This window comes from Peromyscus californicus, unplaced genomic scaffold, assembly GCF_007827085.1.
Source record: "Peromyscus californicus insignis strain IS unplaced genomic scaffold, ASM782708v3 Scaffold_4__1_contigs__length_199733344, whole genome shotgun sequence".
Taxonomy (NCBI): domain Eukaryota; kingdom Metazoa; phylum Chordata; class Mammalia; order Rodentia; family Cricetidae; genus Peromyscus; species Peromyscus californicus.
This window is the reverse complement of record NW_026294562.1, coordinates 142,719,523-142,743,367: the sequence shown is the minus strand read 5'-3', so window position 1 is coordinate 142,743,367 and position 23,845 is coordinate 142,719,523. Positions and strand designations below refer to the sequence as shown.

Genomic DNA, 23,845 nt, shown 5'->3' with positions numbered 1-23,845 from the left:
AGAATTAATATATATATTATATATTATATAATATAACCATCAAAAGGTATAAAACCTGTATGATATTGATTCTTTTCAGAAAATCACAAGACTCCAGTGATCCTGGACATTGTCTGTGAAAGGGAGTCATGAAGTTGGTCATAAACTATGTAACATCATTCATGTTCTGACAGATATATTAGGTTCAAAGTCACCTTTGTAAATGTGATTACTGACAATGTAGATTGACAAAAATAGATCTCATTGGAATCTAAACAAAATGATTGAGTCATTAAAATGTCTCATTAATCAGCATTCAATTTAAAACATTTTCTATTAATATATTAATATTATATATATATATATATATATATATATATATATATATATATATATATATATATATATATATATATATATGGGATCTGAATTCCCTAATACTAAACACTAACAGGTAAACAATGCAGCATCCACCAAATAAGCTCCAGAAAAATTATAAGTACAAGTAAAATCAGGAATAGAGTAAGAAAATCAACTGGTAACAATTACCCCCAGATTAAACATTTTCGTTATCAGATAAAGATTTTGAGCATCATGTTAAAGCTGCTTTAGCCAATATTGCATTCTCTTGAAACAAGTGAAACAGTAGAAAGTCACACATATGTATTAGATGTAAGAAAATGGACCAATGAAGATAATAGACCTGAACAATCATAACAAAAATAAAAGCCTTGCTTGATAGGCTTAATACTTATCCTAATTAGCTATTCATTTTTAATGGATAGTTAGGTTGAGTCTGTGTCAGAACTGTGAATGACTATGAAATTAATATGATACTTCAGTACCTCTTCACCATACCCATTTCATTGGCTGTAAATATATCCTGAAGACTAGACTTGCTGAATATGTAGTAGATATACATTGGCATTTTTAAGGAGACACTATGCTGCTTTTCATAATGAGCACATTAACTTAAATTCCTACCATATAAATGCATATAAATGTTCCTTATCTTCTGATAGTTTCATGCTAAAAGACTTTTGGCCAACCACACATGTGGGTAACAAGATGTCACTTTGCCTTGAATAAACATGATCCTGCCCAAGGTCAGACCACACTTCTCCTTCTACCTTCTGTCTTTCAATGGCTGCCTACTCTTACAAGTTTCACATATTCAGCAACACATATTACTTCTTCTGTATTTGATAATAGCCGTTCAAATATATTTGAAGTAACATTTAGATGAAATACTGATTTACATTGTCTTGATAATTAGTAGTGTCTGACATTTATTCATACACTTGCTGACTATATGTTTAGTTAGATTCTTTTTCATTTTTATATCAGGTTATCATATTCTTAGTAGTATGAATACCTTATATTTAGATAACCAAGCCTTATTAGATATATAGCTTAAAATTTTTTCATTCTATAGACTATTTCTTCATTCTGAACATTATATATGGCACTATGAGGAAGCTTTTCAAATTTGGGTTATACTATTTGTATTTCATTTTTTTGTTGTCTGTTTTGGTTTTTTCATGTGTTCAGGAAGTCACATTTTACTCTTGTTTCCTTCTAGTAATTTTATAGGTTCAAGTTTACCTTTAAAGTTTTAGTCCACTAAGTTTATTTTACATATAGTGTGAGACAAGGGTATGACTACAATATATTACATATGGATATCTAGTTTCTCAACAGCATTGGTTTTCTATTTCTATTTTTTGAAACCAAAAAAAAAATTTCTTGGCACTATTTCTGTGCCATTAGCTGGTGTGTCTGTTTTTATGCTGTTTGAATTTCTTTGTAGTAGATTTCAAATCAAGATATTGTGAGGGCTAAAGTTGTTTTAAGTTTAAATTGCTGTGCTTAAGAGATCTCTAAAACAAAAGTGCCTCTAACATGCAAACCCTACTTGTCTGAGGACAGATAACTTTCTAGAATGCTGGGGGCTGTTCATATGAGATAGCAAGCTATTTGTTTTCACTTCTATAAACAAGGTTGGTTGACCCAACTGCACAGGATGTGCTTGATCACACATTGGTGGGAGGTACATAGGCAGGAAGTACATCAGGATATATATGTTTGTGCCTGACTGGATGAAAGCAGGAAGTATGTAGCTTTGTGGGTTTTGCTTTTATAAGTGCCTGACTAACATAATTCCTGGACATTCTCTAGGAATCCTGGGTATGGACCTGGCTAGTGCCTATCTTCTGACCAATATTTAATAAAGCTTATTTCAAATTTGGCTCAAAAATTGTGGTAGTGGTCTTATTCTTACGCAGTGGGATTAGCAATATATGACTCATCTGTCTTTTGTTCATTTACATCAAGGTTGATTTTGATGTTTATGCCTTTTGTGGCTCCATATAAATCTTAGGACATTTTTTTCCTATCATGTTGATTTTTTTCACTGAAATTCTATTAGTGATTTCAGTAACTAATAATGAATATCACTCGGGTGAGAGTTAATGGAGCTTAGCAGGAAACAAGTTACTGTATATCAGAAAATTGTGCTGAGAGTCCTTTGGACTATTTAAAACAAAATTATTTAAGAAATTTAAACCACAGACACCTAGCTCACCCCTGGTAAAGTGGGGAGGGGCTTGGTCCTCCCTCAACTGAATGTACCAAGATAAGCTGTGCCCCCATGGGAGAACTTACCTTATTGGAGGAGAGGATGAGGGGTAGGGGGAAGTTGGGGGAACAGGTGGAGGGATGAGAGGGGGATCTGTGGTTGGTATGTAAAATGAATTAAAAAATTTTAAAAAAGAAAGAAATTTGAATCATTAGATGGAATTTGGGGAACCCTGCAGAAGATGGGAACGAAGGGTTGTAGGAGCCAGAGGGGTCAAGGACACCATGAGAACATGGTCCACAGAATCAACTAAGCAAGGCTCAGGGGCTCACAAAGACTGAAGTGACAATCACAGAGCCTCTATTGGTCTGAACTAGGTCCTCTGCATATATGTTATGGTTGCATGGTTGCATAGCTTGGTGTTCCTGTGGGACTCCTGTCAGTGGGAGTGGAGGGTGTCTCTGACTCTTGCCTGTGCTTGGGACCCTTTTCCTCCTTCCAGGTTGCTTTGCCTTGCCTTGTTATTTGGATTTGTACCTAGTCTTACTGTAACTTATTATGCTGTGGTCAGTTGATATCCCTGGGAGGCATGCTCTTTTATGAAGGGAAATGGAGGAGATGTGGATCTGAAGGAGAAGGTCAGGGGGACTGGGAGGAGTGGATGGAAGAAGGAAAAACTGGTCTAGATGTAATATATAAGAGAAGAATAAAAAAAGGAATTTGAATTTTTCCATGACTCTACTGATGTAATGAGGAAAATGCTAAAATTCCTGTGGGAAGCCAAAGCATCAATTTGATTTTCAGGAGAATGGGCAGGACCATACCTTGACAGGGACTGCATAGTTATTTGGAGCCTTACCTAGCCTAAGGATAAGGCTACAAATGAATGGGGGGCACAAATGAGGAAATGTCCATTAAAATTCACACACAAAATAGCTAGTTTATAGAAAGATGGACACCCACCTGAGTGTAGTCAACAGAGAATGCACAAGAAAAAAAGTAAATGAACCTTAAGTCAATTTCTACTATTTCCCAGTTCTCTGACGTACTTCTACTCTTGTGATTGCATTTTCCTCTTAATAAATTATCTATTTATATCACTATACACATGCCCTTTGTCCATTTCCCTCTTTTGAGATTCAAGAATCTGGAAATCTCAGCAGGTGCCCTCTGAAATCAGAACTACATCTAGAACAGTAAATAATTCTTATCTCCCCATAATCCAGTCAGGATATAATGTTTATATCTGAAATCTCTAAGAACTACAAATGAGAAAGGCATAAAATGCTCTCCAATTTCTCTTTTTTCAATAGCAAGGACACCCATAATGCCAGTATATCTTCTTCCTTCTCATTTCAATTTCCCAGAAGCACTTAGAAATAGTAAGAAAGCTACCTGGGAGAGGCCTGCAGAAAGCCTAGGGCACTAAATCTAATAGATCTGTAATTCTTTCTGTCTCTGTGGCTTGTGGTACTCTTCTGTGATCAGGTTGCAGCAGTTTTTACTAGGACTGCTCCAGGGTCACATGTTTAGAAATAAGCACAGAACTGATTTGTTGAGCAAAAATACTCCCAAGTGAGCAAGTGGGTTAATGATCTAAAGTAAAGGGCCCAAAAAGTGTTAGGCTTCAAGTTGGGACTCTAAAAATGATTCTCTTTTCTCTGGATAAATCACTTGAACGGAAGCCAGGTACCTGCATGGACTCAATGAATCCAGGCCATCTGATGTTATTTTTTCAGGTGAGTTCTTTCTGAGGCTCTTGGACCACCCTTGGTTTGGTTGAAGGCCATTTTGTTAGGATCCTAATTTGATAGATGTCCTTTTTTATCTGCGTTCATAATATTTGATGTGGTGATAAATTATGAAAAAAAATCTCTTAAGTTCTAAGAGACTGGAACATTTGCTGAACCTCCAATCCAGGATTAATAATACAACTTGAGATCACTTAAAGCTTAAGACTGCTGTTCCACTATATATGCAGCCTGCTTGTTTAACCTGACTACAGGAGAACAATGTAACAACAACTGTATTTACCTTGAACTTCCCACATAATCAAATTTTACAAATGAAGCTAATGAATAGCTGTTATCTTAAAGTATGTACCCTTCTCTAACCCTGGCTCAAATAATGCATGTGTATGTTTTGCTGACGGTGAGAGAGTAGGCAGTGCACAGATTCCCTGGGAGGCAGACAGATAAAGAGAGGAGCAATATGTAAATAATAAAGGTGGTGAACGTCTGGGATTCTTCCTCACCCTCCTGACCTGAGACAAAACCCTGTCAGATTAAAAGAAAATTCTTGGAGGCTTTTTCTCCTGCCAGTCAGCTTCTGCTGATGGACTGGTTAAAAACTTTGGGGTCAAATCAGACCATACTTGCTTAATAGTTGTGGCCCAATCAGTCATTTTATCTTTCTTCAAACCAACCAATCCTCATTTAGAAGAGGGAGACCCTTAAGTGACTCAAAACCCACCATATAAATGAAGGTGAATTTGTCTGCTTAGTGGGGGATTTATTTTTTCTCTGTGTGTCTCCTACATGTGGGTGTGTCTTCACCTTTCTTTATTTTGTTTGCTCATGTTCTCTTCTGCTACCTGTTGAGCTATTTTTCATCCTTTTACTTCTTGAACTGACAGGAAAATGAACATGGTAAAGACCCCTAGATAGTAACAAATATGGCAAATATACAAGTTGAAAGCAAGCTTTTAAAGTAAATATTCATTTGTGTATACTGTCTGATAAACAATGATGTTTGTACTTAGTTTTGTTGTCCTGGTCAGGTAGGGTCAATTGGAGGCAGTGACCTATCCCTGGAAAATTCTTTAATATCTCTGCAAATTATGCCATTCATTCCATATTCCCATGCTGTCCAGTAAAAACAGAGCAAAGTCATTTTTTAGGGAAAGACACACACACACACACAAAACATATATATGCTAACACTGACACAGACTCTGACACACAGATATACATACACAGACACACACTTGCACACACACATGGTCACACATAGACATAAGACACAGAATGTTACACCAAGACATGCCCCGTCATCCTTTTGCAGGTTGCAACGGGTCCCTGCATTGAAATGGGAAGCAACTTGAGGACCTAAGTCTGCTACAGGTGTGGACAGGCCAGGGATGCAGGGATGGTAAGTCCTCACAGCACCACCAAGACCCCAGGATCCTGAGCACCTGGGACAATGCATGGGAAGCTTACCTTGGGCCTTAGGCCTTCTCATGCAGGTCACCAACACCAAGCAACTTCCCTCGAGGCTCACACAGGTGCCATCAGCCCTGGGCAAAGGATGCTGGGCCATTCTCTCCTCTCCGCACTATGGCCATGGAGGCCACGCAATACCACACTGTGAAGACATCAAAGCACATGCCAACATTACAGTGGGAAGCAGGCAACTGGCTCTGGGATGGATGGATGGATTGGTGGGCCTGGCTCATCTCAATGGGAAGATCAGATCACATCTGCTCCCTCACCACTCCGGCGCTGCCCTCACCCTCCAGCATGGCTTCCACATGGGTGGCAGTTTTCCACCAGGGTCTCAGAGCCTGTCCTTACCCTGGCTCCCTCCCTCCCTGCCCTTTCAGATCACCTTGGCCCCTCTCTGCATTCCAACCACCAGTTTCGGCCCGGCCAAAACATCAAGGAACTGCGCTGCAGGCAAGCAGACTCTTCCCGAAAAAAACTCACGGCCAGCTCTGACGACCTCAACCCTCTAACACTGTGCACGGGGGTCACTAACCAGGGCAAGCTCACCTTGCTAGCTCAAGCTCAGCTCTTAGGACGCAGCTCTGGCCATGCTCACTAGCCAAACCAAGCCTCCATCCTCCCATCTCAACATCTCTGACAACCAGGTGGGCAAAGCTACCCGAAATCTGCATCCCTCTCCTGCTAGTAATGCTGAGGGCCCGAGGTCAAAGTGCTAAAGTCTCCTCTGAGGCCTTCACCACAGGACATGGCAGGTCGCCTGGGTCAACCAGACCTCCTTTCTCACTCTCTTTCTGTCTCTTTCTTTTGCCATGTCTCTTTCTCTTACTCCTGATTTCTCTCTCTGTCTCTGTCTCTTTCTCTGCTTCTGTCTCTGGATTGATGCCACTCTCTGTCAGTCTGTCTTCATGGGAAAGCCCGTGTTCAAGAGTGCTGGAAATTTTGACTGCAAGCCAGAGCACTGCACTACATCTACACAACCTAACTTATGTGGGACGCCAAGGGCAAGCCAGAGAGTCTGGCACATCCCAAGACAAGTTGCAACACACATGGCTTCCAATGACCAGAAATGCACCCTTGCAAGCCAAAGTCGCTTTGGCACCCTCCACTGCCCATGAGCAGAGCTCTCCAGCCAGTCTGGATCTACAGCCTGGGCCCCAGAGTGCAATTCTTACAAGGGATCCCTAGCCGGCTTCCAAACAGACCTTCCTGGAAGAATCATGCCCTGGTGAAGACCACTCAACAAAATAGGTGTCTTTCCTAGCTTTGAGATTGGCTTGAGCCTACACGGGCCCTCCACTACCATGGCTGAGAGAAAAGCACTCTCACACCTGTCTCCTCCACCAGGAGGCCAACAGTGTCCCTTGGTCAACCGACTCCACCACAGTCCTCCACTGTGCAGATATCTACACAGGTCAGCACGCCTGTTTCATGTGGGTGTCCGAAGCTAGCCTATTTCTAGAGTGCCTCCAAGAGAGCCCAACGTCCAGGGTCCCATGTCTAGCTGTCAGTCTGGCTTGGGAGAGTGGGGATGGCTGCTTGCTTGCCAGCAAGCCCCAAATCTTCTGTTTTCCCCATGCCCGTGATGGCGAGCAGAGTGGGGCAAAGATCACGCCCACGGGAAGAGAGTCTGGTTACTGCTGGAGGGGAGCAGGAGCAGCGGAGTGGTTCTCAGGCCTGTGTCTGACTCCCAGAGGACTTGGGTGAGCCAAGGTGCCAGACCTCAGTTTCGATGAGAGCAGCAGTACTGAGTTTTCACTCATTTTGTTCAGCTTTTCCAAGGAATGTTTGCTGGAAATCATCATCAATCCAAGCACGCTGGAGTGCCCTTGCACAGGGATTTTCAGGGCACTCAGGTGTCAGGAGTCAAGTAGCCTAACTGATTCTTATGGGAAAAACTGTGTACCTAACCTTCTGTTAACAGTTTCAATAGCAACCATTTTTCAACAAGACCACAGTATGTACCTTTTGATCATCTCCTGAAACATAATGGTTTGCTGTGTGGTCCGTTGATCAGGCCCTGAACAAAGAGACCTTGTCCTGAACCCTACCTTATCCTAACTTCCTCCTAGTAACTTTCCATACCCCTATTTACTTCTCCTAGCCCCTAGCATATATAAGCCTGACTCTCCTTGCAATAAACGAGACCTTGACGTGACTCAGACTGACTTTGTCTTCCTTTATGCACCCCATCTCCTTTCTCTCTTGCCCCCATTTATCTTTCAGGAGTTGCCTCTTCGGGTCTCACCCAATAACCTGGCCCAAGGGATGGGTCAAGTGGTGCCCGAATGTGGTGCTTGAGGCACGGTGACCTGCCAGACGATGGACAACAGAAGGGGCCCTGGAGAGGATCAGGGTAGAGATGCCCAGACCGCATCACTCGTGCAACGTGGGAGAGTCTTGAGGTAAGTGTGTTGTCCCATTGATCATGGGCAAAAATTTATCTAAAGAGGCTGTTTTTCTAAAGGAGATGAAAGGTAATCTTAGGGAGAGAGGAATAAGAGTTAAGAAAAAGGATTTGATAAAATTCTTCCAATATGTGGAGGAGAAATGTCCCTGGTTAGTGATTAATGGACCAGGAATTCACCCTTTGACTTCGAACAAGGTTGGAAAAGATATTAACAAATTACTCAGAGATGGGGAAAATGTCCCTGATGCCTTTTTTAGTTTTTATGGTATGATTAGAGATGTTTTAAAGGAAGCAGAAGGAGATGGGCGTGTTTCACATTTACTAGCCCTTGCAGAGGATTTTCTCTCAGACTCCCCCTGCCTGACACCCGATAATGAATCTGGAGGTGTGGTGGCCACTCCATTAAAAAATGAAAGTGAAACAAAAATGGCCACTTCTCCCCTAACGGAGGCTCAAAAGAACATCGAGATCATGGATGACCCTGCAGCCGCCCCGGTCTCGCGTGCCCCCTCTCTTATCGATGAGCCTGTCCCTAATGAGTTAACAACCCCTCTAATAAAGCCACCCACTGCCACTCAATCTTGTAAAAAGATCTACCCTCGACTAGACCTACCTGGACTGAGTCTACCAGGTTGACCTCAGTCTGTGGGGAAGGCTTTGCCCTGGAGGAGATGGGAATGGGGGGGGGGTGTTGAGGGGAAGGTGAGGGGGACGGGAGGGGGGAGAACAAGGGAATCCGTGGCTGATATGTAGAACTGAATTGTATTGCAAAATAAATTAATAAAAAAAAAAAAAAAGAAATGAAAGTTAGTAGTTAGACATTACAATAGAAGTTGTAGTCATATTAGATATGTTTTAAAAATTGAGCAGATATATTTTAGACAGGTCATCTTCAAACCCTTCAGAGATCTACAGAATATGGCATTTAAAATGTTTTAATAACTTAGAAAATTTTTCTTTTTTGTTATGATTATGAGACATGTCGGCTCCTGGCAGTACCAATCTACTTCAGAGAAAATATGGGCATTGAAGAAACTGCATATGGAGTTAACTTTCATTGTGGCAAAAGTTAGCCACTGGACAACAAAGTATCCTTGAATCAACTGCTGACAAAATGGACAGACAGGACATGAAACAAAGGACTACTGATTCTTGCCAAAACGAGTGTGGTTATGGCTTTATCAAAAGGCATCTTCTGAGGCCAGGACAATATGGCACCATCCCTGAAGTGGCCTTCGCAATTTGGAAAAGGTACAGTGCCCTTTTCTTCGAAGGCAGCTGAATAGGCAGTGGGCCGATGGCTTCTGATGTGCAATGGAACAGCAGCTGAAACAGTTATTCTTGAAGAGTAACTAAGCTCACGCCTCGCAATAGTAAACTGGCATTTGACAGAGGGATGTGGAGAAGAACGGGATGTTAAGATGAAGCCATATATACACAGCCAAGAATGGACAGCTGAATTAAAAAATCAACAACAATTTCCAGAATTTAAAATCCTGAGTCATGACATGACACTAGTGGAATTCAGGTGTTTCTGGTACATGGACTGCTCTCACCCAATGTGAGGTTGAACTGTCGACCTTGTGTACATCCTACCTCACAAATGAGTCTGTCAGATATGCTAAGCCTATAGGCTGAAGATGATGCCCCAACACTGTGGAGAAACCTCAGGTGACTGTCCAGGCAGCTGGCTGTTTCTGTCAACTCACAAATTTTTTGGAAGTTGCTTGCATGCACTTTCTGTTTTTATTTTTGTTAGCTAATATTATTTCCTTCTTGGGTCTCTGAGGGAGTTGAAGATTAGTTAGTTATAGTTGAAGGTTAGTTAGTTATAGTTGAAGATTAATTAGGATAGAAAGTGAATTAGATACATTTTGGACTTAACAAAATAGGATAGATAATGAAATTATTTTCTCTGAATTTGTCAAATACAAATGGACTAGACATTGTTTAGACATTTATTACTTGTATATATTGTATATAGTCATTGTACTTTTGTATATAATTTTTCTTTTGTTAGTTATAACCTTTTTCTTTTTTTTCCTTTTTATTAAAATAGAAAAGGGGAAAAAAAAATAAATAAATTTTAAGATTGAAAAAAAAAAAAAAAAAAAAAAAAAAAAATATACATTTTGGCATAACTCAAAAAAAAACAAAAACAAAAAAAAAAAAAAAAAAAAAAAAAAAAAAAGATCTACCCTCTCATTTACAAAAATGTGTCAGGTGATGAATGGCTTGACCCCTCGTCTGTAGTAAGCTTAGGAGAGGAGGCAGCACGCTATGAAAAAGAACGATATGACCCCCCTCCTTTTATTCAGTCCCAGATCCTATGTGGTGAGAGGCGCCTGCATTGCCCCCCCCCCGCCTCTCTATGTCCCTCCTATTCCCAGTGCCCCGAGAGCCCCTACTCATAGAGAAACAGTGCTGGGACAAATGGGCTATGCTATACCAGGAATGCAGGGTCTTTTAGAGACCAAGGAATCTTTTCTAAACCAGATCACCAATTTAAAAGATGGTCTTTCTATGAAAAGACAGTTGAGGGATCTTGCCCAACAGATACAGGAGTTACAAGCTGACCTTACATGAGAGGCCAACACCACCCTGCCCACCGCCTCCGGTAACTCCCATCACTCAGACTCCCAGTCGAAGGCCAAACCAAAAGTAGAAAAAAATCAAAAAGACACTGCCCACCGTTTTCCTCTCCTTCCTAGTAATGACCTGCTCTGGTACTCAGTCCCAGGACATGGGGGGACAAGTTGACACCACTCAGGATAATGATGAGGATGCTGAGGGTGCAGAGTAAGGCGCCTCAGCCTCCGAAGGGGAAGAGGAAGAACCAACAGAGGAACAGGGGGGTGGCACTAATGGCCAGGTCATATATAGAAAGCTAAAAATCAGGCATTTAAAAGATTTGCATTCAGCAGTGTAGAATTATGGTATCAACGCCCCCTTTACAATTTCAGTCCTTGAAGGGCTGGCTCAGGGGGGCAGTTTGTTGCCTCATGAATGGAACAAAGTGGTACAGTCAGTGTTAACTTGAAGTCAGCTTTTGACCTGGAAGGCTGAATTTATAGATAGAGCTGAAACACAGGCCATCATAAATAAAAAGGGCTCCCAGACGGCCTCATGGTCTTCAGATAAAATTACGGGAAGGGGCAAGTATGCCATGGAGGAAAAGCAACAAAAACTCCCAGCAGGGCTTCTGGTACAAACAGCCCAGGCAGCAATGGCTGCCTGGTGGGCTGTGCCCGAGACAGGGGCAGCCACTACTTCCCTGTCTAAGATAGTCCAAGGCAACAGTGAACCTTATGCCCAGTTCATTGCCAGGCTACTAGAAGCGGCTGAACGAATCCTGGGAGAGGATGGGTTAGAAAATATTATGGTTAAACAATTGGCCATAGAAAATGCCAATGCAGCCTGCAGAGCAGCCTTAAGAGGCAAAACTAAGGCCATGGATCTCAAAGGCATGATCAAGCTATGTAATGAGGTAGACTCCTTTGATCACAAGATCTCTAAATCCATTAGTATGGCCATAGGTGCCGTGCTTCAGGTGCCCATCAGAGGGCCAAATTATGGAGGCAAGAACTGTTTCAAATGCGGGTGCCCAGGACATTTCGCCAGAGAGTGCCCTAGCACCCAAGGTGAAGGATCCTCTTTTAATAATAATCTAAACAATCCACCCCCAGGGCTCTGCCCTCGATGAAAAGGGGGAGACATTGGGCCAAGGACTGCCGCTCCAGGACTGATATTAATGGCCAGCCATTGTCTGTGGTATCGGGAAACGGGATGCGGGCCCCGTTTCGGGGCCCCACCCATCCATTACAACCCCGTGTAAACCCCAACAACCCCTTCAGCAACAATCGGGAACACGGGACCCCGCTGCCCCAGACAGCCTTGGCTCAGCTTCCTCAGGCCTATCCCGAGCCACACCAGGAAGTGCAGGATTGGACCTCTGTTCCCCCACCACCCGGGTTGTAACTCCGGAAGAGGGCATGGTGATTATAGAAACTGGGGTCCTTGGCCCTTCCCCATCTGGTATGTTCTTCCTAATTATAGGCCGAGCCTCCAGCTCACTACAAGGGCTCTCCATTGTTCCCTCCATAGTAGATGCTGATTATCAAGGAGAAATAAAATGCCTGGCCATGGCTTCTTGGGGTCCTATCACCATCCCCGCAGGCCACTGCATTGCACAGGCCCTTCCTCTCCCGATGGTTGGACGATTTTCCTATAAGGGTCCAACTCGTGGTCACTCAACACCAGGATCTTCAGATATATTTTGGGTACAACAATTAACAGAGGGCTGGCCTATACTCAACCTCTCCTTGGAGGGGAAGCAATTTTCGGGTATCCTTGATACGGGTGCTGATGCCACCATTATAGCAAAAAAATACTGGCCTGATTCATGGCCACTGGAACCCACTGCCACACATTTAAAGGGAATAGGCCAAATCCAAAATATGCTACAAAGCTCAAAATTCTTAAAATGGAAAGACCCCGAGGGAAATACTGGAACAGTAAGGCCCTTTATAGTTGAGGGGTTGCCAACCAACCTGTGGAGAAGAGACATTTTGACAAAGATGGGGGTCATTATGATGAGTCCCAATGATAAAGTGACCCAAATGATGTTAAAGACAGGCTTTCTGCCTGGCAAAGGGTTGGGGAAGTTTGAACAAGGATGAACTCAGCCCATCATGCCCACCCCTAAGCTGGATAAAAGAGTATTGGGGACAGACCTTTTTTCCTAAGGACCACTGTTCCTCCTGCATGCCAAGCCGATAAAATAACTTGGAAGTCAGATGATCCGGTTTGGATAGATCAGTGGTCCATGCCTCAAGAAAAGATACAGGCTGCCCTTCAGTTGGTGCAGGAACAATTAAAACAAGGGCATCTAGAACCTTCCACATCTCAAAGGAACACTCCTATTTTTGTGATAAAGAAAAAGACTGGAAAATGGAGGCTATTGCAGGATCTCAGGGAAGTAAACAAAACCATGGTCCCCATGGGAGCGATACAGCCTGGGTTGCCATCTCCTGTGGCCATTCCCAAAAAATATTTTAAAATAGTCATAGATATCAAAGATTGTTTTTTCTCTATCCCCCTGCATCCTCTGGATTGCAAACACTTTGCCTTTTCTATACCTGTTGTGAATCATGTTGGGCCTAACCCTCAATTTCAATGGAGAGTATTGCCCCAAGGAATGGCCAATTCCCCTATGCTATGTCAAAAGTATGGAGCTCAGTCTATAGATCCAGTGAGGGTCCAGGACCCCGAAGTTTATATTATACATTATATGGATGATTTGTTAATAGCAAGGAAATCTGAACAAAACCCACAAAATGTAGCTCAAAAGATAATTACCACACTTCAGTATCGAGAATTTCATATAGCTCCAGAGAAGATACAAACCCAATACCCCTTCCTGTTTTTAGGGTTCGAGTTACACCCAGACCTCCTCTATACACAAAAATCCAGATTAGAAAAGATACACTTCGTTGTCTCAATGATTTTCAAAAGCTTTTAGGGGATATCAATTGGCTCGACCCTATTTAAAAATAACCAAGGGAGAAGTACGCCCCCTTGAGGATATCCTCAAAGGAGATTCCGACCCTTAATCCCCTAGATACCTTACGGTGGAGGCAGAGAGGGTATTACAAAAGGTTGAAACGGCCATCACTCAACAACATACAGGATATTTTGACCCGACCCTCCCACTGTATTTGATCATTTTTTCTATAGATTTTGCCCCTACAGGCCTGCTCTGGCAAGAGCCCATACCTTTACTGTCGGTACATCTTCCTGTTACTAAAAGAAAAATCCTTCCCACCTACCCTTCCCTGGTTTGCCAAGCGATAATGTTAGGAATAAAAGCCTCCACTCAATACTTTGGGCATGACCCTGATATTATTGTTATGCCATATGATAAAGAGCAACTTGAAAGGTTATGCACCCGTAGTCCTGACTGGGCTATCCTTGTCTGCACCTATGAAGGAAAACTTGACACACAGATGCCCAGTAACAAACTCCTACAATTCTTCTCCCTCACTTCTTTTGTTTTTCTTAAAAATACTCGAATGGAGCCCATCCCAGACTCCCCTGTGCTTTTCATAGATGGGTCAAGTAATGGTAAAGCTGCTTATGTCCTCAATGGCCAAAAGAACATTATGACAACTCCTTTCAAGTCAGCTCAGCTGGTGGAGCTATATGTTGCCCTTGCTGTCTTTAAAAATTTTGAAGATTGCTCCTTTAACTTGTATTCAGACAGTAGATATGTGGTAGGGGCTTTACAGGCTTTAGAAATGGTCCCAATAATCCAACCCATTACTCCCACCTTCCAAATGTTTTCTGAATTACAAATATTAATCTGACAGAGGTTGCTACCCTTTTATGTTGGCCATATTTGTGCCCACACAGGCCTACCTGGACCCCTAGCTCAGGGAAATGAACTTGCCGATTCTGCTACACGTTCTATCTTGATTTCTCACTTGGAACATGATCAGGTAGCAGCTGCTCATGAGGCACACCGCCTTCATCACCTCAATGCTCAAACTCTGAGACTAAGATTCTCAATTACTAGAGAATAGGCTAGAGAAATTGTAAAATGCTGTAAAAATTGCCTGATGCTCTTACCCAAACCTCATTATGGAGTAAACCCCAGAGGGCTTATACCTGGACAAATATGGCAGATGGATGTCACCCATGTTCCTTCTTTTGGCAAATTAAAGTTTATACACGTTACTGTAGATACCTTCAGTGGATTTATTTGTGCCTCCGCTCATAGTGGAGAAGCCACCAAAGATGTTATCAATCATATGTTACATGTCTTCATAGTGCTGGGTCAGCTGAAATGTATAAAAACTGATAATGGTCTGGGTATACTAGTAGCAAATTTAGACAATTTTGTTTACAATTAGGAATTAAACACATCACTGGAATATCCTATAACCCTCAAGGACAGGGTATCATGGAGAGAGCTCACCAAACTTTAAAAAATATTCTTAATAAACTTAGCTCACAAGAGACACTATTTCCCCTTAAGGGAAACCACAAAGCTCTGCTTTCTCATGCCCTATTGGTATTAAATTTTCTGCAATTGGATGTTTTCAGAAAATCTGCGGCTGAGTGACACTGGCACCCAGAAACCAAACAGGGATATGCACAGGCCCTTTGGAAAGATCCAATAACTGGAAAATGGGGTGGTCCTGATCCAGCTATAATCTGGGGAAAGGGGTCTGCATGTATCTATGACTCCAAGGAAAATGGGGCTCGTTGGCTACCAGAAAGACTGATTAAGCCTTACTCTACATAGATTGTCTCCTTAGACTAAGGAAAAAATAACTATTATATCCAGGACACAACCCTGAGACAAAAATTCTCTCTTTCTCTTTCAGAAATGCCTCCAACTTGGAAAATAAAGGGAGCCACAGGCATCTCAATGGCAGGACCTGTTCGTCGCGGGCCTCGGAAAATCAACCCCTACTTCATCACTTGCTTACTACTCTTCCCCCTTCCCCTCTCCTGCATCTCCAAGGAAAGCCCCCATGCTATTAAAAAGCTTACCTGGCGAATTTTCACAGTAACAGGGGAGGAGGTCTGGAGGGTTACTGCAAACCATGCTCCCTATTCCTGGTGGCCGTCACTCACTCCTGACTTCTGTCAGCTGGCTGCAGGATTGGATTCTTTGGATATACCTACTATTGACCAACACCAGTTAAATGGTACAGGAGGTCAAATGATTCCAAACTGCCATCAATTTCCTCGCAGTCCTAAAACCACTTGGACAAGCCCTTGTGGAACATTCCATGATAATGACCCTGCCATGATGACTGCCCCAGGCTGTGTTAGTCCTACAGCTCATTGTAGGTTAGCACAATCTGATTTTTATGTCTGCCCTAAGGACAGTAGAAGCCGAGCTACGACTGCCAGATGTGGGGGATTCGAGACCTTCTTTTGTGCTCGAAGGGGTTGTGAAACTACAGGGGCAGCTTACTGGTAACCAACTTCATCTTGGGACCTTATTTCAGTTACAAGGGGATACAGTAAGCCTAGCACGAATAGACATTTTTGCTTTAGCTCGTATACTGGGACAGCCCATAATCACAGGCTATCATTACCTTTAAACATAACCTTCACCCCTCAGGGTAGGGCGAATCGAGAATGGCCCTCAGGAAAAACATGGGGACTCCGCTGGTATCTTGATGGCACAGATAAAGGAGTCATTTTCAAGATCTTGCTAACAATAGAAAACCTGTACCCAAAGTCGGTAGGAACCAACATAGTTCTCTCTGACCAAAAAGTTCCCTCCAATCATGAAAAGGTGCTATCACCTCCTCCCCCCTCACTTCATCCTCGTCCCTTTCCCTACCATACAAACACTGTGACTACTATCGTAGACTCCAGTAACGGAACTCTCCTTACTCCCTTTGGGGGAACAGGAGATAGATTGTTTAATTTGGTCCAGGGAGCTTATCTGGCCCTAAATGCCACAAATCCAAACCAAACCTTGGGTTGCTGGCTTTGCCTAACCTCCAGTCCTCCTTATTATGAAGGAATAGCCTTTCAGTCTACTGCCAATAACCTCACTTCCCCGAGCAATAGGTGTCAGACTAAGCCACATAAGCTAACACTCCCTGAAGTCTCTGGACGAGGTTCTTGTTTGGGCAAGATTCCATCGACCCATAGTCACCTCTGTAAACAAACTCTGACACCCTATAAAGGGAGCTATAATCTCGAAGCCCCCAATGGGTCCTACTGGGCCTGTAACACAGGATTGACCCCATGTGTATCTGCTCAGATATTTGATGATTCCCATGAATTTTGTGAGATGGTCCAGTTAGAGCCTCGTGTCACTTATCATCAAGAAAGCTCAGTGATGGAATTCTTTGAGCAGAGAGGCAGATACACTCAAGAACCTGTGTCTATGACTATTGCCCTCTTGTTTGGTATTGGGTGTATCGCTGCAGGAATTGGTACAGGAACTGCTGCCCTCGTGCAGAACAACCACCTTATGCAGTTACAAATGGCTATGACGACTGACCTAGAGGCCATAGAAAGATCCATTTCTGCTCTGGAGAAGTCTTTAACCTCGCTCTCTGAGGTTGTGTTACAAAACAGAAGAGGTCTGGATTTACTATTTTTAAAGGAGGGGGATTATGTGCAGCCTTGAAGGAAGAATGCTGCTTTTATGCCGATCACACTGGGGTAGTCGGAGAATCAATGAATAGACTAAGAGAAAGATTGGCACAAAGAAAACGTGATTTTGAAAATCAAAACAATTGGTTTGGGGGTTGGCTAAAGGGGTCCCCTTGGCTTTCTACTCTGATTCCCACCATCCTGTCCCCCTTGATCATTTTCCTTCTCCTCCTCACCTTTGGTCCTTGGGCTTGTCAACAACTAACACAATTCATCAAAAATCAGATCGATTCGGCCCTATCAAAAACCGTTTCAGTACACTACCATCGGATAGAAACTCGAGAGGAAACTATTGAAACAGGTGAAAGGCTCAGGTTCAGTGGCCTACAAACCTAAAAATCCCCTACAATTAAAAGCTAGAGGGCACTCAATGATGGGAATAGTATGGGGCCTGTGCTGGGAGCACAATATACAGAGGTCGCCAGAGACTGGCTCAACATGGCACGTTGCCAGACACAGGATGCACCCCATATAGCCTAAGCAGGGGCCCTCTCGATTTATGACCAAAGCCTGCTTTGGCCATTTTATAGAAAGAAGGGGGAATTGTCAGGAGCCAAGTAGCCTAACTGATTCTCATGGGAAAAAGCTGTGTATCTAACCTTCCGTTAACAGTTTCAATAGCAATCATTTTTAAACAAGACAAAGTATGAAACTTTTGATCAACTCCCTGAAACATAATGGTTTGCTGTATGGTCCGTGGATCAGGCCCTGGAACAAAGAGACCTTGTCCTGAACCCTACCTTGCCCTAACTTCCTCCTAGTAACTTTCCATACCCCTATATACTTCTCCTAGCTCCTAGCATATATAAGCCTGACTTCCTTGCAATAAACGAGACCTTGACGTGACTCAGACTGACTTTGTCTTCCTTTATGTGCCTGGTCTCCTTTCTCATTCACCACCATTGATCTTTAAGGAGGTGGCTCCTTGGGTCTCACCCAATAACCTGGCCAGCGGGACGGGTCACTAGGGACACGGTGGGTGTTGGGGAGTGCAAGAAATATCAAGAAAGGCCCGGTTGTCCTTTTGCAGGGAGTAACAGGTCCCTGCATGGAAATGGGAAGCAACTTGAGGACCTAAGTCTGCTAGAGGTGCAGACAGGCCCTGGACACAGGGATGGTAAGTCCTGCTTGCAGTACCACCAAGACCCCAGGATCCTGAGCACCTGGGACAATGCATGGGAGGCTTACCTTGAGCCTCAGGCCTTCTCATGCAGGTCACCAACACCAAGCAACTTCACTCGAGGATCACACAGGTGCCATCAGCCCTGGGCAAAGGATGCTGGGCCATTCTCTCCTCTCCGCACTATGGCCGTGCAGGCCACGCAATGCCACACTGTGAAGACATCAAAGCACATGCCAACATTACAGTGGGAAGCGGGTGACTCGCTCTGGAATGGATGGATGGGTGGGCCTGGCTCGTCTCAATGGGAAGATCAGATCACATCTGCTCCCTCACCACTCCGGCGCTGCCCTCACCCTCCAGCATGGCTTCCACATGGGTGGCAGTTTTCTACCAGGGTCTCAGAGCCTGTCCTTACCCTGGCTCCCTCCCTCCCTGCCCTTTCAGATCACCTTGGCCCCTCTCTGCAGTCCAACCACCAGTTTCGGCCCGGCCAAAACATCAAGGAACTGCGCTGCAGGCAAGCAGACTCTTCCCGAAAAAAACTCACGGCCAGCTCTGAGGACCTCAACCCTCTAACACTGTGCCCGGGGGTCACTAACCAGGGCAAGCTCACCTTGCTGGCTCAAGCTCAAGTCTTAGGACGCAGCTCTGGCCATGCTCACTAGCCAAACCAAGCCTCCATCCTCCCATCTCAACATCCCTGACAACCAGGTTGCCAAAGCTACCCAAAATCTGCATCCTTCTGCAGCTAATAATGCTGAGGGCCCGACGTTAATGTGCCTAAAGTCTCCTCTGAGGCCTTCACCACAGGACATGGCAGGTTGTCTGGGTCAACCAGACTTCCTTTCTCACTCTCTTTCTGTCTCTTTCTTTTGCCATGTCTCTTTCTCTTACTCCTGATTTCTTTCTCTGTCTCTCCCTCTGTCTCTGCTTCTGTCTCTGGATTGATGCCATTCTCTGTCAGTCTGTCTTCATGGGAAAGCCCGTGTTCAAGAGTGCTGGAAATTTTGACTGCAAGCCAGAGCACTGCACTACATCTACACAACCTAACTTATGTGGGACGTCCTGTGGGATGTTGTGTATGGCAAAGGTGCTGCTGATTGTTCATAAATGAAACACTGGTCTGCCATTGGCTAGGCAGGAAGTATAGGCAGGACAAGGAGGAAAATAAAGCTGGGAAGTGGAAGGCTGAGTCAGAGAGACATTGCCAGGCGCCACGATGACAAGCAGCATGTGAAGATGCCGGTAAGCCACGAGCCATGTGGCAAGGTATAGATGAATGGAAATGGATTAATTTAAGCTGTAAGAACAGTTAGCAAGAAGCCTGCCACGGCCATACAGTTTGTAAGCAATATAAGTCTCTGTGTTTACTTGGTTGGGTCTGAGCCGCTCTGGGACTGGCGGCTGAGAGAGATTTGTCCTGACTGTGGGCCAGGCAGGAAAACTTTAGCTACAAATGGCGTTAAACGTGGTGGCAAGAGTTTCCACGTAAAAACTGAGAAAAAAAGATTCTACAACAGAGCTAAAAACAGCTTCCTAATTGTCTCTCTCAAATGAGTGGCAGCTGCCTGCTTGAGCTACTTGTGGGTTCCTAGCGTACATGCTCGACCTGCAGTGTGGCGGGAATGAGGCCTCTACAAGTGGCACATTAAGCTGCGTGGTGGATATAGCCCTTCCTAGAACAAAACAAAACAAGAGGTTTCTGGGCTACACGCGGCTTGGATAAAAGCATAGACCCACGATAGCTCCCAGAGCTGGCGGTCAACTACCACTGCCAGGTTGGGAAGCTGAGGTGGGCGGAGCCAGCAGCCACAGCTACTGCAGTTTAAAGCAATAGATTCACAATAAGACAGATTCAGATGTAATACTTTACAATGTGTGTAAGATATACGTAGGCTTGGAAGAGAGAGGAAAAGGAATATATACAGTTATATAAAGAAATACATAGTTTATAAAAATAAAGTCTCTAAAGAGACAGTAAAGGTAATATAAAAAATAAGCCACGTGAAGATGAATATTACACAGAGAATCTGGATTGTGTTGTCTTTGGGATTTTTAACTGCAGAAAAACATTTGATTGTAAAAGCTGTTGAGTTATGCCAAAATGTACATTTTAAAGATACCTTGACTTCAAAATGTGGATATAAGGATATGTTGCTTTGGAAAAGAGTCTTTTTTGTTGCCACAGAAAGCCAGAGGCTATGGATTTGTTCCAGATTAAGATACATCAGGTGTGACCAGCCAAGACCCCCTGAAAGGTCTCTGATGACACCATGGCCCAGATGATCCAACATCCAGAATGGTTTGAAGGCAACTGGCTCAGATGATACACCCTCATGGACTATTCCATAATCCTAAAATTTTCTTTGTATCCCCATAAGATTCAGCGCCCCAATCCAGCAGGAAATAGTAAGAGAAGCTACGCCCAAATTCCCAAATTATATGTAATTTTACTTTGTTAAGGTTAAAACCTTCCTTTTTGAAAAAGAAAAGGGAAGTTCTGTGGGATGTTCTGTATGGCAAATGTGTTGCTGATTGGTCACTAAATAAAAGACTGGTTGGCCATTGGCTAGGCAGGAAGCATAGGCAGGACAAGGAGGAAAATAAAGCTGGGAAGTGGAAGGCTGAGTCAGAGAGACATTGCCAGGCGCCACGATGACAAGCAGCATGTGAAGATGCCGGTAAACCACGAGCCATGTGGCAAGCTATAGATTAATGGAAATGGATTAATTTAAGCTGTAAGAACAGTTAGCAAGAAGCCTGCCACGACCATACAGTTTGTAAGCAATATAAGTCTCTGTGTTTGCTTGGGTGAGTCTGAGCGGCTCTGGGACTGGCGGCTGAGAGACATTTGTCCTGACTGTGGGCCAGGCAGGAAAACTCTAGCTACAGGGATGCCAAGGGCAAGCCAGAGAATCCGGCAAGTCCCAAGAGGAGTTGCAACACACATGGCTTCCAATGACCAGAAACGCACCCTTGCAAGACAAAGTCGCTTTGGCACCCTCCACTGCCCGTGAGCAGAGCTCTCCAGCCAGTCTGGATCTACAGCCTGGGCCCCAGAGTGCAATTCCTACAAGGGATCCCTAGCCGGCCTCCAAACAGGCCTTCCTGGAAGAATCACATGCTGGTGAAGACCACTCAACAAAATAGGTATCTTCCCTAGCTTTGAGATTGGCTTGAGCCTCCACAGGACCTCCACTACCATGGCTGAGAGAAAAGCACTCTCACACCTGTCTCCTCCACCAGGAGGCCAGCAGTGTCCCCTGGTCTACCGACTCCACCACAGGCCTCCACTGTGCAGATATCTACACAGGTCAGCACGCCTGTTTCATGTGGGTGTCCGAAGCTAGCCTATTTCTAGAGTGCCTCCAAGAGAGCCCAAGGTCCAGGGTCCCATGTCTAGCTGTCAGTCTGGCTTGGGAGAGTGGGGATGGCTGCTTGCTGGCCAGCAAGCCCCAAATCTTCTCTTTTCCCCATGCCCGTGATGGCGAGCAGAGTGGGGCAAAGATCACGCCCACGGGAAGAGAGTCTGGCTACTGCTGGAGGGGGGCAGGAGCAGCGGAGTGGTTCTCAGGCCTGTGTCTGACTCCCAGAGGACTTGGGTGAGCCAAGGTGCCGGACCTCAGTTTCGATGAGAGCGGCGGGTACTGAGTTTTCACTCATTTTGTTCAGCTTTTCCAAGGAATGTTTGACTGGAAATCATCATCGATCCAAGCACGCTGGAGTGCCCTTGCACAGGGATTTTCAGGGCACTCAGGACAGGGTGGGTGTTGGGGAGTGCGAGAAATACCAAGACATGCCCCTTCGTCCTTTTGCAGGATGCCAAGGGTTCCTGCATGGAAATGGGAGGCAGCTTGAGGACCTAAGTCTGCTACAGGTGCGGACAGGCCCGGGATGCAGGGATGGTAAGTCCTGCTCGCAGCACCACCAAGACCCCAGGATCCTGAGCACCTGGGACAATGCATGGGAGGCTTACCTTGGGCCTCAGGCCTTCTCATGCAGGACACTAACACGAAACAGCTTCCCTCGAGGCTCACTCAGGTGCCATCAGCCCTGGGCAAAGGATGCTGGGCCATTCTCTCCTCTCCGCACTATGGCCGTGCAGGCCACGCAATGCCACACTGTGAAGACATCAAAGCACATGCCAACATTACAGTGGGAAGCGGGTGACTGGCTCTGGAATGGATGGATGGGTGGGCCTGGCTCGTCTCAATGGGAAGATCAGATCACATCTGCTCCCTCACCACTCCGGCGCTGCCCTCACCCTCCAGCATGGCTTCCACATGGGTGGCAGTTTTCCACCAGGGTCTCAGAGCCTGTCCTTACCCTGGCTCCCTCCCTCCCTGCCCTTTCAGATCACCTTGGCCCCTCTCTGCATTCCAACCACCAGTTTCGGCCCGGCCAAAACATCAAGGAACTGCGCTGCAGGCAAGCAGACTCTTCCCGAAAAAAACTCACGGCCAGCTCTGAGGACCTCAACCCTCTAACACTGTGCCCGGGGGTCACTAACCAGGGCAAGCTCACCTTGCTGGCTCAAGCTCAAGTCTTAGGACGCAGCTCTGGCCATGCTCACTAGCCAAACCAAGCCTCCATCCTCCCATCTCAACATCCCTGACAACCAGGTTGCCAAAGCTACCCAAAATCTGCATCCTTCTGCAGCTAATAATGCTGAGGGCCCGACGTTAATGTGCCTAAAGTCTCCTCTGAGGCCTTCACCACAGGACATGGCAGGTCGTCTGGGTCAACCAGACCTCCTTTCTCACTCTCTTTCTGTCTCTTTCTTTTGCCATGTCTCTTTCTCTTACTCCTGATTTCTCTCTCTGTCTCTCTCTCTGTCTCTGCTTCTGTCTCTGGATTGATGCCATTCTCTGTCAGTCTGTCTTCATGGGAAAGCCCGTGTTCAAGAGTGCTGGAAATTTTGACTGCAAGCCAGAGCACTGCACTACATCTACACAACCTAACTTATGTGGGACGTCCTGTGGGATGTTGTGTATGGCAAAGGTGCTGCTGATTGTTCATAAATAAAACACTGGTCTGCCATTGGCTAGGCAGGAAGTATAGGCAGGACAAGGAGGAAAATAAAGCTGGGAAGTGGAAGGCTGAGTCAGAGAGACATTGCCAGGCGCCACGATGACAAGCAGCATGTGAAGATGCCGGTAAGCCACGAGCCATGTGGCAAGGTATAGATTAATGGAAATGGATTAATTTAAGCTGTAAGAACAGTTAGCAAGAAGCCTGCCACGGCCATACAGTTTGTAAGCAATATAAGTCTCTGTGTTTACTTGGTTGGGTCTGAGCCGCTCTGGGACTGGCGGCTGAGAGAGATTTGTCCTGACTGTGGGCCA

The 23,845-nt window shown here is 44.7% G+C and overlaps 1 protein-coding gene and 2 non-coding genes across 18 annotated transcripts in view; all 3 read right to left on the bottom strand.

The window, feature by feature from the left end:
• LOC128124757 (selenide, water dikinase 2-like) overlaps positions 1-23,845 on the bottom strand; it is a 168,633-nt gene that overhangs the window by 142,129 nt on the left and 2,659 nt on the right. For all 16 annotated transcript variants that reach the window (XR_008222957.1, XR_008222960.1, XR_008222956.1 and 13 more), the window contains exons 2-4: positions 22,477-22,621; positions 18,566-18,710; positions 5,776-5,920 (exon numbers count right to left, since the gene is read on the bottom strand). The gene's annotated coding sequence lies outside the window, so the exon portion shown is untranslated. The remainder of the gene's footprint in view (positions 1-5,775; positions 5,921-18,565; positions 18,711-22,476; positions 22,622-23,845) is intronic.
• LOC128095815 (small nucleolar RNA SNORD116) lies at positions 7,497-7,589 on the bottom strand. The gene has a single exon (XR_008213418.1). It is a non-coding gene; the product is annotated as a small nucleolar RNA SNORD116 (small nucleolar RNA).
• Positions 22,118-22,212, bottom strand: LOC128095813 (small nucleolar RNA SNORD116). Its single transcript, XR_008213416.1, has one exon. It is a non-coding gene; the product is annotated as a small nucleolar RNA SNORD116 (small nucleolar RNA).